We start from the raw sequence: 17801 nt of genomic DNA, 5'->3' as shown, positions 1-17801 counted from the left end.
GGGTAAAATAAAATTGGGATCTATTTGCCTTTGAACATTAATAATAAAGTTATATAAGCATATCTCTATAGTTTGGATAAGTTAATTTATTAGATTTAAATCACTTCATTTTATGCTTTCAAAACAATCTGAAATCGTTTCCCTCAGTTACCACTCAGCTGTGTGAAGTTCAAATTTCTTCCCATCTATCCTCTCTTAAAATATAACAAAATTTATGGTCGGGGCTGACTCCAAGGGCCATGTTTGGGTCCATGAGGCTGTGTTGCTGTTCATGGCCTAAGTTACCACCACAAGCTGTGATGTTTATAGTCTGGGCTGCTACCTGAACCCATGTTGATGTCCAAGGGCTGTGCTGTAGCCTGGGGACCATGTTGATATAAGTGGCCTATGCTGTCACCTGAGGCCATGGTGATGTCCAGATCCATGCTGCCACTGAAAGCCATGTCTGGGACCAAAGCCCTACTGTAGTCAGGGTCTATCTTGATGTCAATGGCCCATGTTACCACTGAAGATATTGCAGATGACCGTTGTCTATGCTGCAGCCAAAACCCATGTTTATGGGAATGGCCTAGGCTGTCACTTGAGGCCATGTTGATGTCTTTGGCCAATGCTGTCTCCTACAGCTGTGATGGTGCCTGTGACTTGCACAGTAGCAGAGGGCAGTGTTGATGGCAGTCGTCTCTACTGCCACCACAGACCATGCTAAGGTCAATGATATGTGCTGATGCCAAAGACCATTTGGAGGTCTGTGATCTGCACTGTCACAAGATGTCATTTTTGCCATGGTATTGATAACTTCAGATTCACAGTTGAGAAAGGACATACAAGGCTTCTATGACAATCCCTACTCCCATCACCACCCCGAAGTAAGAAAGAGCCTAGATAAAAGAAAAGAACAGAAAAGAAAGGAAAAGAAAAAAGAAGAAGAAAAAGAAGGAAAGAATAAAATCAAAGAGAACTCTTTAAAACTGTGGTAAGGATGCTGAAGTGTAGCTGTCCACAACTGATGGCTGCTGGTTGGGGTGCAGGTAGAGAAGGACTCAGTTTTTTTTAGGGACTGACCACTGGGAGTTTGACCATGCTCCAGTACGCATATGGGCAACACACATTGGACATTTCTTTTATTCTTTTTTATTTGGGGGGGGGGGGTAGGAGAGGTTCCAAGGGTGGAGTGCAGACCTGGGAGGAGAACTGGGAAGTGAAGATGCTCAGGGTTCACAATGAAATTCCTAGGTAATCAAAAAAAAATATGGAAAAAAGTTCAAGTCACTAATGTAATTAGGAAACCCATATAACTATTTCCTAGCACTAGTATAGTTAAGAGGTTTGGGGAACAGGTATAAAGACTGTAATGAAACAGCCATACCACAGTTTCCTCTGAAGCAGTTGGAGTAATACTTTCACCTTTTTATTGGATATTTTATGTATTTACATTTCCTGATTTCCCTTCCCCAAACCCTCTATCTCACCCCTACCCTCTGCTTATATGAATGTGCTCCCCCACCCATTCACCCACTCCCACCTCATTGCCCTGGCATTCCCCTACACTGGGGAATCGAGCCTTGGCAGGACTAAGAGCCTCTCTTCCTTTTGATGTCCCACAATGCCATCCTCTGCTACATATGTGGGTGGGGCCATAGGTCACTGCATGAGTACTCTTTAGTTGGTGATCCCTGGGAATCTGGGAAGTCTGGTTGATTGCTATTGTTGTTCTTCCTATGGGGTTACAAATCCTTCAGCTCCTTCAGTCCTTTAACTCCTCCAATTGGGACCCTATTCTCAGTTCAGTGGTTGGCTGCAAGCATCCTCCTCTGTATTTGTCAGACTCTGTCAGAGCCTCTCAGGAGAAGGCTATATCAGGCTCCTGTCAGCAAGAACTTCTTGGCATCTACAATAGTGTCTGGGTTTGGTGGCTGTATATGGGCTGGATCCCCAGGTAGGGCAGTCTTTGGATGGCCTTTCCCTCAGTCTTTGCATCATACTTTTTCTACATATATTCTCTTGTGAGTATTTTTGTTTCCCCTTCTAAGAAGGATTGAAGCATCCACATTTTGGACTTCTTTCTTCTTGGTCTGTGATTTGTATCTTTGGCATTCTAAGCTTTTGGGCTATTATCACTTATCAATGAGTGCATACCATGTGTGTTCTTTTGTGACTGGGTTACCTCACTCAGGATGATATTTTCTAGTTCCATCCATTTACCTAAGAACTTCACGTAGTCATTGTTTGTAATAGGTGAGTAGTACTCTATTGTATAAATGTACCATTTTATGTATCTATTACTCTGATGAAGGACATCTGAGTTCTTTCAGCTTCTGGCTATTATAAGGCTTCTATGAACATAGTGAAGCATGTTTCCTTCCTATATGTTGGGGCATCTTTTGGATATATGCCTAGGAGTGGTATAGCCAGGTCCTCAGGTAGTACTGTGTCCAATTTTCTGAGGAACTGCCAGACTGGTTTCCGGAGTGGTTGTACCAGTTTGCACTTCAACCAACAATGGAGGAGTGTTCCTCTTTCTCCACATCCTCGCCAGCATCTGCTGTAACCTGAGTTTTTGATCTTAGCCATTCTCACTGGTGTGAGGTGGACTCTCAGGGTTGCTTTGATTTGCATTTTCCTGATGACTAAAGATGTTACACATTTCTTTAAGTGCTTCTTGGCTCTTTGATATTCCTCATTTGAGAACTAGTGTATCAGAAAAAGTCCAGAACCATATGGTTTAAGTGCAGAATTCTATCAGACCTTCAAAGAAGCCTTCAAAGAAGACCTAATACCAAGACTCTTCAAATTATTGTACAAAATAGAAGCAGAAGGAACACTAACCAATTTGTTCTATGAAGTCACAATTACACTTATACTACAGCCTTTTAGCTCCTGCTATAATACAGGGTAAGATCAGGCTCATGGGTGAGAGAAGTAGTAACATTAGTAATTGCCAGCTTTGAACTCAGATGCAATCCAAACACTGCATATTTTATAACACGTTCTTCTCTGCTTAGCTCAGGTTTTCTTTGCCACAGTCCCAGCTGCCTACAGTTAACGACAACCTGAAAACATTAAGGGAAAATTGAGAGACAGTGGCAACATTTGCTAAACTTTTATTACAGTATAGTAGTGTGGTTTTTCTGTCTTTTAATATTATTATCATTCTACTTTATAAATTAGGCACTTTCATAATCATATATGTTTAAGACAAGGTCTGATAAGGTTTTAGTAACCTTGGTGGTTTTAGGTATTCACTAGGAGTGTAAAAATGCTTTCCTTATAGATGAAGAGAAGCTATTATACTACTCCATACACCATGTTCACAACATTCATACATTTATAGTGCAGTATTCTTAGGAGAAAACAATAATACATTATCATCTACTACATTTAATCCATGCCATCATCAGTACATATTTTACAAACGTTAGCAAGAACAATTTGAGTATCTAATGGCCAGGATACTATATCAATATTAAGATCATACATATAATCTCAAGTCACAAACAATAACTTTTTTCTTCCATTTTTATTAAATTGAATATTTATTATTTATATTTCAAATGTTATTTCCTTTCCTGGTTTCCTGTCCCTCATCCCCTAACCTCTCCTCCTCCTCTCTATATGGGTGTTCCACTTCCCATCTACCCCCTATTACCGCCCCACCAACAATCCCCTACACTGGGGATCCAGCCTTGGCAGGACCAAGGGCTTCCCCTTCCACTGGTGCCCCAACAAGACTATTCTCTGCTACATATGCAGTTGGAGCCCAGGGTCAGTCCATGTATAGTCTTTGGGTAGTGGTTTAGTCCCTGGAAGTCTGGTTGGTTGGCATTGTTGTTCTTACGGGGTTGCAAGCTCCTTCAACTCTTTCAATCCTTTCTCTGACTCCTTCAACACGGGTCCTGTTCTCAGCTCAGTGGTTTAATGATGGCATTCGCGTATGTATTTGCTGTATTCTGGCTGTGTCTCTCAGGAGAGATCTCTATCTGGTTCCTGCCAGCCTGCATTTCTTTGCTTCATCCATTTTATCTAGTTTTGGTGGCTGTATATATATGGGCCACATGTGGGGCAGGTTCTGAATGGCCATTCCTTCAGTCACTGCTCTAAACTTTGCCTCCCTATCTCCTCTTATGGATATTTTTGTTCCCCTTTTAAAGAAGGAGTGCATTTTGATCAACATTCTTGAATCTTTACAAGTCTTCAAATAGGTACTGAAAAAATTAGCTTATGAGTGAAGATTAAAGTGGAAAAATATTTTACAGAGGTCTCGTGCCTTGCCTGTATTATAATCATTATAAGAGACCAATTTGTTATGCTGCCTATGAGACATGGATCTTATCTCATAACAAATCAAAGAATACAGGAAGCACCCCTCCCGGAGAATTTGAAGTGCTCAGATCACCTAGGACACACTTCCCCAGCAGACCTTTGTCACTTTTGAATAGTACTCCTCTGTAGTCTTGCCACTCCAAAACCACAGTATATGAAAGAGAAAAAAATATGATTGGTTATTACTAGGGCCCAAGGGGAAGGGGACGAGGTGAAGATGCCTCCAGGTCTTAATTTAACATATATAATCATAGCAAAATTTGAAGCAAGTATATAAATATCAGAGACGTTTTCTCTGAATGGACAATATATTGGTGGTTCTGTAGCATAGTCCTTTCTATTTCCTTATACATCTTAGAAGTTTTAAATTTTATAAATCAGTATTATCTGACATATAAAAGTGAACCAGAGCCAAATTAGGACATAAATATTAAGAACGAATTTATGTCTCAGACTTTGGCTTAAAAGCAATCACTTTTGAAGGTTCTAAGAAGGAGAATTAGACCCAGGACACAGGTAATCCTTACAGCTGAGAGGGAAAGAAAAGATGGAATAAGGAAGCAAATAGATGAGGCTCAAGAAAGAAGTGAAAAGTTTACTGCATATTTGTCACAGTTAGCACGGGTGTGGCCCAGGCCATTGTGTGGGCAAAGGAAACTAGAAACAAGAGAAAAGTAGGACTTTGGGCAGGAGCTCAGTGGACTTCATGTTAAATGCGTTACTAAGGACAGGAGTCGGAACAATAAACACTACCCCAAGCTCCCAAGATAAGAAGTTAAACTAAAGAAAATCAGAGAGAAACTGTCATGAGTTTGGAAGAAACAATTATCAGCTCAGGATTAACTTCCTATTTAGAAGCACCGAAAGAAAATAAAAGGTCAATTTCCAGGGCAGGGGTGAGGGCACTGGTGAAGTGCCTGCCATGCAAGCCTGGGAATCCATGTTCGATCCTGAGCCTACACATTAAAAGCTAAGGACAGCAGGCAGTGCGTGCTTATATGCCCGGTGGTGGAATGCTGAGCTAGGCACGTCTATGGAGTCTGATAGCCAGCCTGTAGAGTTGATCAGCAAGCTTCCAATTCAATGAGAGACCCTGCATTTAGCCCAAATACTCGAATTACCTTAAATGTACAGAACACATGAAACTCAAAAAAGGATGACCAAAATACAGATGCTTCATTCCTTCTTTAAAAGGGGAACAAGAATACCATTGGGAGGGAATAGGGAGGCAAAGTGTAGAACAGAGGCAGAAGGAACACCCATTCAGAACCTGCCCCACATGTGGCCCATACATATACAGCCACCAAACTAGATGAGATGGATAAAGCAAAGAAGTGCAGGCCGACAGGAACCGGATGTAGATCTCTCCTAAGAGACACAGCCAGAATACAGCAAATACAGAGGCGAATGCCAGCAGCAAACCACTGAACTGAGAATGGGACCCCCGTTGAAGGAATCAGAGAAAGGACTGGAAGAGCTTGAAGGGGCTTGAGACCCCATATGAACAACAATGCCAAGCAACCAGAGCTTCCATGGACTAAGCCACTACCCAAGGACTATACATGGACTGACCCTGGGCTCCAACCTCATAGGTAGCAATGAATAGCCTAGTAAGATCACCAGTGGAAGGGGAAGCCCTTAGTCCTGCCAAGACTGAACCCCCAGTGAACGGGATTGTTGTGGGGAGGTCAGTAATGGGGGGAGGATGGGGGAGGGAACACCCATATAGAAGGGGAGGGGGATGTTGGCCCAGAAACCGGGAAGGGGACTAACAGTCGAAATGTAAATAAGAAATACCTAAGTTAATAAAAATGGAGGAAAAAAAAACAAAGAATGAGTCCAACAAAATGTACAAAAGGGATGAGATATTGTATGTGCAGAAATATTGGTAGAAATAAAAGTTAACAACTTTGTGAAAAAAAAAGAAAGAAAGAAAGAAAATAGGGTGATGCTCTGCAGGCAGGGCAGCACCGTGCTCTCTGTGTTTTTGAAACCAGGACATAAAGTTAGGAGGGGAAAGTATAGGTAGTTGTTAGGGGTGAGAGTGAGGGAAAGAGAATGAGTAAGATTTTATCAAAATAAATTGTACGCATATAAAGAATAACCAAGAAAGAAACAGAAAATTAAAGAGGACAGGAATAGAGTAAGATACCTGGGATCTACCTCTGGCCTCCACACATACCAGCACAAACACATGTGCCCCAAAGCATGTAAATGCAACGCAAACACACACACACACACACACACACACACACATATAACAGACACACACACATATAACAGACACACACACATACACACAGGAAGAGAGAGAGAGAGAAAGAGAGAGAGAGAGACAGAGAGAGAGAGAGAGAGAGAGAGAGAGAGACAGAGAGACAGAGAGACAGAGAGAGAGAGAGATGAAATAATGTAAGCTTGCTGGACTCCAAAGAGTATTTGTAAGAGCACTCTATTTTTCTCCCAGATGACGATTTGACTAGATTCCAATTGAGCCCGTTTATGATTTAATACCTTCTACGTTAGAGGTTTGAGATTGGGAGGGAAGGAATCACTAAATCATTATGCATCCAGACCCACCAGAACACAGCAACCAAGCTCACGGATTTGTTTCAACTTTCCTCCCATGCTGCATTGTGCACTCAGTGGTATAAACTAGCAACAAAATTGGAGATCCCTGCCTCAGCCAGCTAGCTCTATGCCTGCCAGCTGCACACATGGACATAATGGGGGAGAAAGTAAAAGCCACAATCACTAAATGAAGAAGAGTTAGTAAAGAACCTAGGTGTTAGCTGAACTTCAGCAGGTGCCCAGCAAGACTGCTAATCAGTTTAACACATTTAACACTATCTTCAGTCCTTAGCATAAAATCAGGAAGTGAGAAATGTGCTTTATAAAATAGTGGTGTATATGATAAATCCTAGCTCATAGAAATAAAACCTATGATTTTAAGCCTTTGGGATTTAAGCCTTTAATTCCTGTTTATACGTCAAGACTTCACCCACCGTAAAGGATTCACTGACAGCACATTACAGATGCAGAAAGTTTCTGTAAGAGGAAGATGTGTAGGAGGTAATAAAAAACAAAACAGAAATCACTATTAGTGTTACTATTCTGTCCGTGGGTAGGATACACTAGGTATTTGGGGTTGTGAAATATCAAGAGAAAAAAAAAAGAAAATGAGGTAAAGTCCAATCTATATGCAATTCATTTTCTGCTTGAGATGAAGAAGTCCAAACTCTCCACATTAGCAATTGTTTAAAACTCTGAAATTTCAAAGTAACCACAAAAGCTATACTTTAAAAAATGTGTCAAATCTTTAAAAACTATTCCTTAGTCTTACACTATCACAAATATATCCTAGCATGTAGTGTTATTTATATTATTCAAGGACCTATAACCCTTAATGAGTCGCACAGTGAATAAATTTTACGTAAAGAGAATGATCTTGTACCTCAGTCATTCATACTGACAGGTGGAAATCTTTAGGGAACTAAAGTACTAAAGGATTGTGACAACTCTGTGCTTGTTTACTGCTGTTCTGGGTGAGCTTCCCGAGATAATAGCACACAAAGTATTTAAAGAGCATAGAGCTGGTCCGGTACAATACTGTGTCTAACAGTTGCAGCTACAGTGTTAGTTTAAAGTGTGCAAATCATTCCAGACAGACTCAAGAACTATGCAAATGCTAAGTCATTTTTCTCTCTCATCGGGTGTGGAAGTGATAGACTGAAAATCAGCCTTGCACAGATTCCCTGCTTTAATGCACAGGCTTGCTAATCTAATAGCTTAGTTTTATGGGCCAGCTACTTCAAACCAAGAGTCTCACTTCACAGGCTCATATTTTACAATACCAATTGTGCACTAGATATAAACAAGAACAATAAACACATGAATCAATGAGCTACATGAATAAACATGCCAACATGCAGTAATATTCAAAGAAAAGGAAGCAGTAGTTGAAGAGAGAAAAAAACACCCAGAAACAGGATTTTATATTCACTCTTTTCAAGCTTCTAATGGGTTTGAAAATTGAAAGCAGAAAATGACAATACAAAAATGGCAAATATTCCTTGATGTTTTGCGTCAAGCTTGTATGTTCATTTTTTTGGTAGCTTTAAATATCTCATTGTGATTAAATCTTCCCAAACCAAAAGAAATACTGAAACCAGTAATGTGCTTTGTGGAGTTTATTTGAATCCTTTTGCTTTGTGTTAATATATAGTTTTTACAGGTTATAGATTCTGCTTCAAGCCCATTCACAAGAACAGTCACATATTCACAGATTTGAGTACATGTTTTAAATGCTGAAAAGAAAATACTTTATTTTCTAATGTTTTAGAAAGACATTTGCATTTAAATGGAGGTTAAAATTCAGCAGCTTAATACTGGTATGGTTTGGGGGTATAGTTCATAGTCATGATCAAGGGACAGGTTTATGGAAATTTTGTTCTATATTAATTTTACAGAATTGGTCCAGCAGAACCATGTCTGTTGGAATTGCCAATAGGTTCCAGGAAATCAATAATATAGCTATGAAATATGGATAGTTTGACCATTGCCTCTACTTTAATTTCAAATTGTCACAGCTCATGGGTGAATAGAAAATCAGACTCTAAAGCTTCTTAGAATTAATTAGAGACATTTTTCTTTCTTAATAGTGTGAAAATAAATATGTAAGCTATTACCAGTGACATTTTAGATTAAATGAAATATAGTATAGTTAAATCTCACTACTTCTTAGTATAATAAATAATAAATATCACTCTAAATTAGTCAAAGCAAAAGTTTTAGGCTGTAGAGTTTTTTTTCTTTTTAAATATGCTTTCATTAGTTTTACCTACCATAGCAGTTATTTCCAACTTAAAGACCATCGATGAATTTTCAGGCATGACTTTGCTAAAAGGACTGTTTGAAAGTAATAATAGTAAATACAAGAGGTGGTTAATATTCACCAAGGTCTATATTTTAACACTTTTATATTCATTTTTCTTACTTAGCCCTCTTAATGACCCTATCTGGAATCTGAACAAAAAGAAAACTTTTCCATGACTATGTTAAGAACCAATTGAGAAACAAAATAAGTGATAACACATTTGTGATATCATAAATTCTTTATTAATGATAGAAGTATATAATGGCATATGGGTTATTTACAGATAAGGGCTCATAAAGACAGAAACAGGAAGTAAGAAAGTAATTCCTACTTCCTAGCAGAGGTTATAAATTTAACATTCCCATTGCAAGGATGATAACTAGAATGCATAAAAGACCAACTGTCAGGTATGGAAAGTAGCAGAAAGTATTGATCCTTAGTATACCACTACATTTTAAGAATGATCTTAGCAGAATATCATTAGCAATCACTTTCTATCCTAGGTCTTTAGGCTCTCCAGTCTCTGGGCCCTGACCCTCCAGGCAATATCAGGGTTGGGCTCCCTCTCATGGCATGGGTTTCAAGCCCTATCAGTCATTGGTTGGTCACTCCCACAGTTTCTGGGCTACTTTTATACCTGCTCCTTTTGTAGACAGGACAAATTTTAAGTCAAAGGTTTTGTGGCCCAGTTGGTGTCCTAATCCCTCCGGGTGACTTGCCTGATTACAAGAGATGGCAAATTCAGTCTCCGTGTCCCCCATAGCTAGGATTCTTAGCTAGGAACACCCACAGAGATTGCTGGGAGTTTCCATTGCACTAGGTTTCTAGCTCATCCCAAAGATGCCCTTGATTCCAGTTGTCTCTCCTTGGTTGTCTTTGGTTTCTTTAAAAAGCCAGTTATTTCATGTGAATATGTTTTGTTTTAATCCCAGGTAAGGATATGGGGCTGTTTCAGACTGTCCACAGCTGTTTACTATGATCCTTTAATGTTCTAGGAGGGGTGTGATTTTTGCCAGCTGCACACAGTTTGTGTTTGGAATTCTGGGGACTCTTGAGAGGATATAAGTGCAAGTGCCCCCAAGAAAGCCCATGACAGCTACTGCTCATGCCGGCTGCTGCCCCATCTGCTTCTGGTCACTGCTGTTGCTGGTTCCTGTTATTGTTTCTGACCCCTATTGCTGCTGGTTCCTGGTGTTGGTTTAGCTGTTTTGCTGCATTGATGGTTGGAGGTATCCTGATGCTGAAGATTGGACTTTCCCCAAGAAACTTGATGCCTTTAATCAGCAGAAAGCAATCTAAAGAGGTCTAAGGCCTCTTTCCCCTCTAATTATTACTTTTCTAATAATGTGTATTCTATTCCTCCCTCACAGGGAGATTCATGACTATTTCCTTGAGCCCTCCTTGTTATTTAGCTTCTCTGGGTCTGTGGATTGTAGTATTGTTACCCTACATTTTGGTGACTAACCCAATTGTCATCAGAGAGGCTTCACCCAGCAACTGATGAAAACAGATGCAGAAACCCACAGCCAAACATTAGGCAGAGCTAGTGGAATCGTGAGGAGGAGGGAAGAAAAGATTGCAGGAGCCAAAGGGTTCAATCATATCACAAGAAAAACCACTATATGTATGTGTATATGTGTGTGTGTGTGTGTGTGTGTGTGTGTGTGTGTGTGTGTGTGTGTGTGTATTTGATTTCCTCTTATTGATCTGTGCTTTGTTACAGGAATTGCAGCTAAGAATTCAGCTGGGTGAAGGAAATTATACTTCCCTCCCCTTCAGATAATTAATGCTCATAGCATCTTCGATCATTAATCTGATCTAACTTTTCCTTCACGAATACGGCACAGGTAAATTTTATGCCTGCTCCTTAATTACTATTATGTACTAATATTTGTGAAGCTGTTCATCTTCTCTGTGCCTCAGTTTCTCATCTGTTACACAGAAATTAGATACATCATAAAGTATGATACAAAGATGATTAGCATATATAACATGTTTGTAAAATAATCTAGCAGTCATAAGTATGCAATAATGCTGCCTTATTAAAACAAACGGGCTCTCTGTATTTAGCACACATGGCAAAAACAGCAAACATGAGCAATTTCTTTTGATTCAGTCCATTTCTTTTAGAAAGAATGATGTCTCGCTCCCATTTCAAGATAAGTGTTGACTTACTGTAGCTGCCTTAACAAAAGGATGGTGTAGCCATGGAAATGCTTCCGTTTTCTGAATAGAAACTTGCCTGGAATTCAGCCTAACATAAATGAAGTTTCTCTGATATAATGCAGTCCCATTCAGAAGCCTAGCTAGATGACGATGCTAACTCTGATCAATTGACTTCCAGTCTATTCTTCCTGCAGATGAACTGAGCAAGCATAAAAACTAAGTAAAGATAATAAACTGTCCTTTGAAATACGTAATGATTCTGAATAACCTCTCTGCCCTCTTTCCTTTTCATGTCCACCTGCTTGTCAGCAAGATTACTTGCTTAACATTGTTGTCTCTAGTGGAGTGGGAATGGAGTGGTATCATTTAAGCTTATACATGTGCACTTCTCATTGAAAAGTTCCTGATGCCCCGAGTTTAGGACTGAAAATAAAGTATGGGAAAGTCATTTGTTTCTTTTTTCTTTACCAAGGTTGTTGAAATAAAATATAGAAGATGAAAATACATTTGAAATGTACAAGTATTTTTCTAAGATCTAGTCCCTTAAATTGACCCCATTCAGATGCACTGCTTTTCTACTTATTAATACACAATACTATCATCCAACATTGGATTTTTATGTATTATATCTTGTTATGATGTCACTGGATAAGTAATAGCTGAAGAAAATATTATGTTTCAATTCCTTTGTGTCTCAAGGAGCCTTGTGGTCAGGAAGTGATGGTGGGAGACCTGTGCTTCATAATCAAGGTACCTGAATACTTCTTTAAGCCACAGTTTCTCCCCCTCCCCTGCCAAGGTATCCTGGTAGAGTCAACAGTTAACAGCATAGTAGCAGGAACATCAGCCTAGAGACCTTGGAACCTTCCAGTTCTCCCACTGCTCAGCCAAATCTAGCTCACCTCTGAGTCAAAACTAAAAGCCATGCATAGTAAAGACACAGAAGACTGTAACAAATGATCCAACTGCATTCTGCCATGCCTCCGACATGACCATACTGTATTAATGTTGTCTAAAATTATTAAGCTTTGATCATGTCACAGCTGCAACTTCATTTTGGTACACTTAGATACCTGTAACAATTTCTGACCAAATCAGTGCACCATTCCCTACCCTACAGCTTCACCTGCCTCCCAAGAAGCCTGTTCTAACCTGAAATACACAGCTCCACCTACCTTCCAACCCAAGACACCCAATGCAGCCAAGACAAGAGACAACCATATGTCTAAGGGCAAATGCAAGAAAACAATCAACAGAAGCCAATAAAATATGGCACCATCAAAACCCAGCTCTCCTACTATGACAAGCCCTGGATATTATAACACACTTTAAGAGCAAGACTGTGACCTTAAATCTTATGTAATGAAGATGATGGGGGCCTTTAAAGACAATATAAATAAATCCCTTAAAGAAATACAGGAAAACACAAACAGATAGAAGCCCTCAAATAGAAAACAAATAAATTCCTTAAAGGAATACAGAAAAATATAATTACACAGGTGAAGTAAATGAATAAAATGGTCCAAGAACTAAAAATGAAAATAGAAGCAATAAAGAAGACATGAATGAAGAAAATCTGGGAGATGAAAAACTTAGGAATGAGAACAGGGACTACAGACACAAACATCACCAACAGAATATAAGAGAGGGAAGAGACAATCTCAGGTATAGAAGGTATCATAGAAAAAAATATGTGCATCAGACAAAGAAAATGCCAAGTATAAAAAGTTCCTAACTCAAAAAATCCAAGAAATTTAGGACATTACGAAAAGCCAAACTTAAGAATAATAAAAATAGAAGAGGGTGAAGATTCCCAGCCCAAAAGGCTAAAAACATCTTCAACAAAATCATAAACGAAAATTTCCCTAATCTAAAGAAAGAGATGTCTGTAATTGTATAAGAAGTTTACAGAACAACAAACATATTGAACCAGAAAAGAAAATCTTGCCGCATATAATAATCAAGACAACAATTGTACAGAACAAAGAAAGAATGTTCAAAGCTACAAGGGAAGAAGGCCAAGTAGCATTTATCAGAATTATGCCTGACTTCACAACAGAGACTCTAAAATCCAGAAAATCCTAGACAGATGTCTTGTAGACCCTAAGAGACCACAGATACCAGCCCAGACTATTATATCCAGCAAAACTTTCAAGAACCATAGATGGAGAAACCAAGATATTTCGTGACAAAACCAAATTTAAACTATCTTTCTACTAATCCAGCCCTACAAAGGTGGTAACTACACCAAAGAAAACATAATAAATTAATCATCTCAGCAAAACCAAAATAAGAATAACACCTCCAACATCAAAACAACAGGAACTAACAATCATTGGTCATCAATATCTCTCAACATCAAAGGAATCAACTCACCAATTAAAAGGCACAGACTAACAGAGTGACTATGTAAGGAGGATTCTCCATTCTGTTGCATTAATATGCCTCAGCAACAAAGATAGAAATTACCTCAGAAAAAGGATTTCCAAGCAAACAGACCCAAGAAATGAGCTGGAGTAGACATTCTAATATCCAATAAAATAGACTTTCAGCCAAAAGTTATCAAAAGGAATGGGGAAGGACAGTTCATACTCATCACAAGAAAAATCCACCAATATGATGTCTCAATGCTGAACATCTATACCCCAAATGCAAGGGTACCTACATGCATAAAAGAAACTTTACTAAAGCTAAAATCACACATTCAACCTCACACAATAATAGTGGGGATTTCAATACCCCATTGTCACAAATGGACAGGTCATCAAAACAGAAAACTAAACAAAGAAACAAAGAGCCTAACATGCTATGAACCAAATGGATTTAATATATATCAGCAGAACCCTTCACAAAAAAGCAAAAGAGGATACCTATCCTCAACACTTCATGGTACCTTTTCTAAAACTGACCTTTTAACCAGACACAATGCAATCCTCAACAGATATGAGAAAATTGAAATAACCCATGGCATTATATCAGATCACCATGAATCAGGGCTGGACTTCAACAGAAACAAATAAAAAAGAAAGCCCACATACTCATAAAAACTGAACAACCCTCTACTCAAAGATCACTTGGTCAGTAAAGGAAGAAAGAAAGATAGAAAGAAAGAAAAAGAAACAAACAAACAAAAGACTTTCTAGAATTCAATAAAAATGAAGGCACATTATACCCAAACCTATAGAATACAATGAAAGTAGTGCTAATAGTAATATTCAAAAAACCGAATGCCTTCTAAATAAATCGGAGATATCGCATACTAGCAACCTAATAGCACACCTGAAAACTCTGGAATGAAAACAAGCAAACACAGCCAAGAGAAGAAGACAACACAAAATAATCAAATTCAGGGCTGAAATCAATCAATTAGAAACAAAGAGAAACGTATAAAGAATCAAGTAAACCAAAAGTTGGTTCTTTGAATAAATCAATAAAATAGACAAACCAAACTAAAAGCCACAGAGACAGTATCAAAAATAACAAAATTAGAAATGAAAAGAAAGACATAAGAGAAATAGAGGAAATTCGGGGTTGGGGATTTAGCTCAGTGGTAGAGCGCTTGCCTAGCAATCGCAAGGCCCTGGGTTCGGTCCCCAGCTCTGAAAAATAGAAAAGAAAAAAAAGAAATAGAGGAAATTCAAAAAAATATTACTTCCTATTTCAAAATCCTGTACTCCACAAAACTGAAATATCTAAATGAAATGGATGATTTTCTAGAGGTATCTTACTTACCAAAGTTAAATCAAGATCAGATAAACTATTTAAACAGTCCATAAACCCCTAAGAAAATGAAAAGTCATTCTCTCTGTATCTATTCAATATAGAACTCTAAATACTAGCTAGAGCAATAAGACAACAAAAGGAGATCAAGGGGATAAAAATTGGCAAAGAAGAAGTCCAGGTATCTCTATTTGCAGATGATGACAATATGCATAAGTATCCAAAAATTCTACCAGAGAACTTCTTCAGTTGATAAACAACTTCAAGAGGCTGTATATAAAATTAACTCAAACAAATCAGTAGGCTTCCTTTAGACAAATGATAAACAGGATGAGAAAGAAAATAGGGGAACAACATCCTTCACAATAGTCACAAATAATATAAAATATCTCGGGGACTCTAACCAAACAAATGAAAAGTCTATATGACAAGAACTTAAAGTCTCTCAAGAAAGAAATCAAAGAAGAACCCAGAAAATGGAGAGATCTTCCATCCTCATGGATTGGTAGGATTAATGTAGTAAAAAATGTCCATCCTTCCAAAAGCAATCTACAGAGTCAATGCAATCCCCATCAAAATTCCAACACAATTCTTCACAGACATGGAAAGAGGAATTCTCAGTTTCATATGGAAAAACAAAAAATCCAGGATATTGAAAACAATTTTTAATAATAAAATAACGTTTAGTGGAATCACCAGCCCTGACTTCAAGCTGTACTGCAGAACACCAGTGATAAGATCCAAATGGTATTGGTACAGAGACAGACAGTTCAATCAATGATAGAATTGAAAACCCAGAAATAAACCCATACACTTATGGATGAAGAAGCCAAAAAAAGAAAAAAAAACAATGAAAAAGACAGCGACAGCATCTTCAATAAATGGTGATGGTCTCATAGGTAGTAAGTATGTAGAAAAATGAAAATAGATCTATATTTGTCAAATAGATCTATATTTGAACAAAGCTCAAGTCCAAGTGGAACAAGAACCTCAACATAAAACCAGCTGAATCTAATAGAAGAGAAAGTGGGAAAGAGTCTTTATCTCATTGGCATGGGGGGTGGGAGTGGGGGTGGAGGTTGGGGGGAAGGAACACCAAATGGCTCAGGTTCTAAGACCAAAAATTGACAAATGGGACCTCATGAAACTGCAAAGCTTCTGTAAGGCAAAGGACATAGTCAATAGAACAAATCAGCAACCTAGAAACTGGGGGAAAAATTCTTCACCAACACCACATCCAGTAGCAGGCTAATATCCAAAATATATAAAGAACTAAAGAAGCTAACCTCAAAAATACCAAACAACCCAATCAAAAGTGGAGTATAGAGCCAAACAGAGAATTCACAACAGAGGAATCTCCAATGGCCAAGAAATACTTAATGTTCAAAGTCCTTAGTCATCAGGGAAATTCAAATCAAAATGATCTTGAGATTCCACCTTACAACAACCAGAATGGCTAAGATCAAAAACTCAGGTGGCAAGCACATACTGGTGAGGATGTGGAGAACGAGGAACACTGATCCATTGTTGGGGGAATTGCAAACTTGTACAACCATTCTGGAAATCAATCTGAAGGTTCCTCAGAAAATTGGAAATAGATCTACCTGAAAATCTATACTATTCTTGATAATATACCCAAAAGATGCTCCAACATAAAACATATAACTCATAACATATAACACATGTTCTACTATGTAACACTACAGCATTATTTATAATGACCAGTAGTTGGAAACAACCCAGATGGCCCTCAACGGAAGAATGGACAGAGATATCATGATACATTTACACAATGAAATACTATTCAGCTAGTAAAAGTGAGGGCATCATGATACATTTACACAATGAAATACTATTCAGCTAGTAAAAGTGAGGGCATCATGAATTTTTCCAGGAAATGGGTGGAACTAGAAAATAATCATCCTGAGTGAGGTTACTCAGACCCAAAAGGGCATGCCTAGTGTATACTCTGTAATAAGTGGATATTAGCCATAAAACCACAGAATACCTAGGATAAAATTCATAGAAGTCAAGAGGGTTAGCAAGCAGATAGGCCCAAGTGAGGATGCTTCAATTCCATTTGGGAGGGAAAAGAAAGCAACCATGAGAGGCAGAGGAAGGGAGGAATCTGTGTGAGGTAGAGAAGGTAAAGAGGAAAAGGGGAACATCATCAGGTATGGGGCAGGCAGTAGAGAAGAGCCCTGAGGGACAACAGAATGAATGGAAATATGGTGGGTGGGATGTGAAAGGGTCCCTGTAGAAAGTACCAGAGCCCTGGGAGGTGAGAGACTCTCACGACTCAAAGGAGGGACCTTAGACAAAATGAACAACAGTAGGGAGAGGGACTTGTAGAGTCCACCTCCAGGAGAAAGACATCAAGTGGAGGGATGGGGTTGTTATCCCACAGTTAAAAACTCTGATCCAGGGTTGGGGATTTAGCTCAGTGGTAGAGCGCTTGCCTAGCAAGCACAAGGCCCTGAGTTCGGTCCTCAGCTCCGGGAAAAAAAAAAAAACTCTGATCCAGAATTGTTCCTGTCTAAAAAAACTAAGGGGAAATGGAGAAGAGACTGAGGAAAAGATGGTCCTGTGGCCACCATCTCAAAGGGACACTCTAAACCCTGACACTATTACTAATACTATGATGTGCTTACAAACAGGAGCAAAGGACGGCTGTCCTCGGAGAGGCCCAACAAGCAGCTGACTGAGACAAATGCAGATACTT

Source organism: Rattus norvegicus, chromosome 4, assembly GCF_021556685.1.
Source record: "Rattus norvegicus strain SHRSP/BbbUtx chromosome 4, alternate assembly SHRSP_T2T, whole genome shotgun sequence".
NCBI lineage: Eukaryota > Metazoa > Chordata > Mammalia > Rodentia > Muridae > Rattus > Rattus norvegicus.
This window is presented reverse-complemented; position numbering follows the sequence as displayed.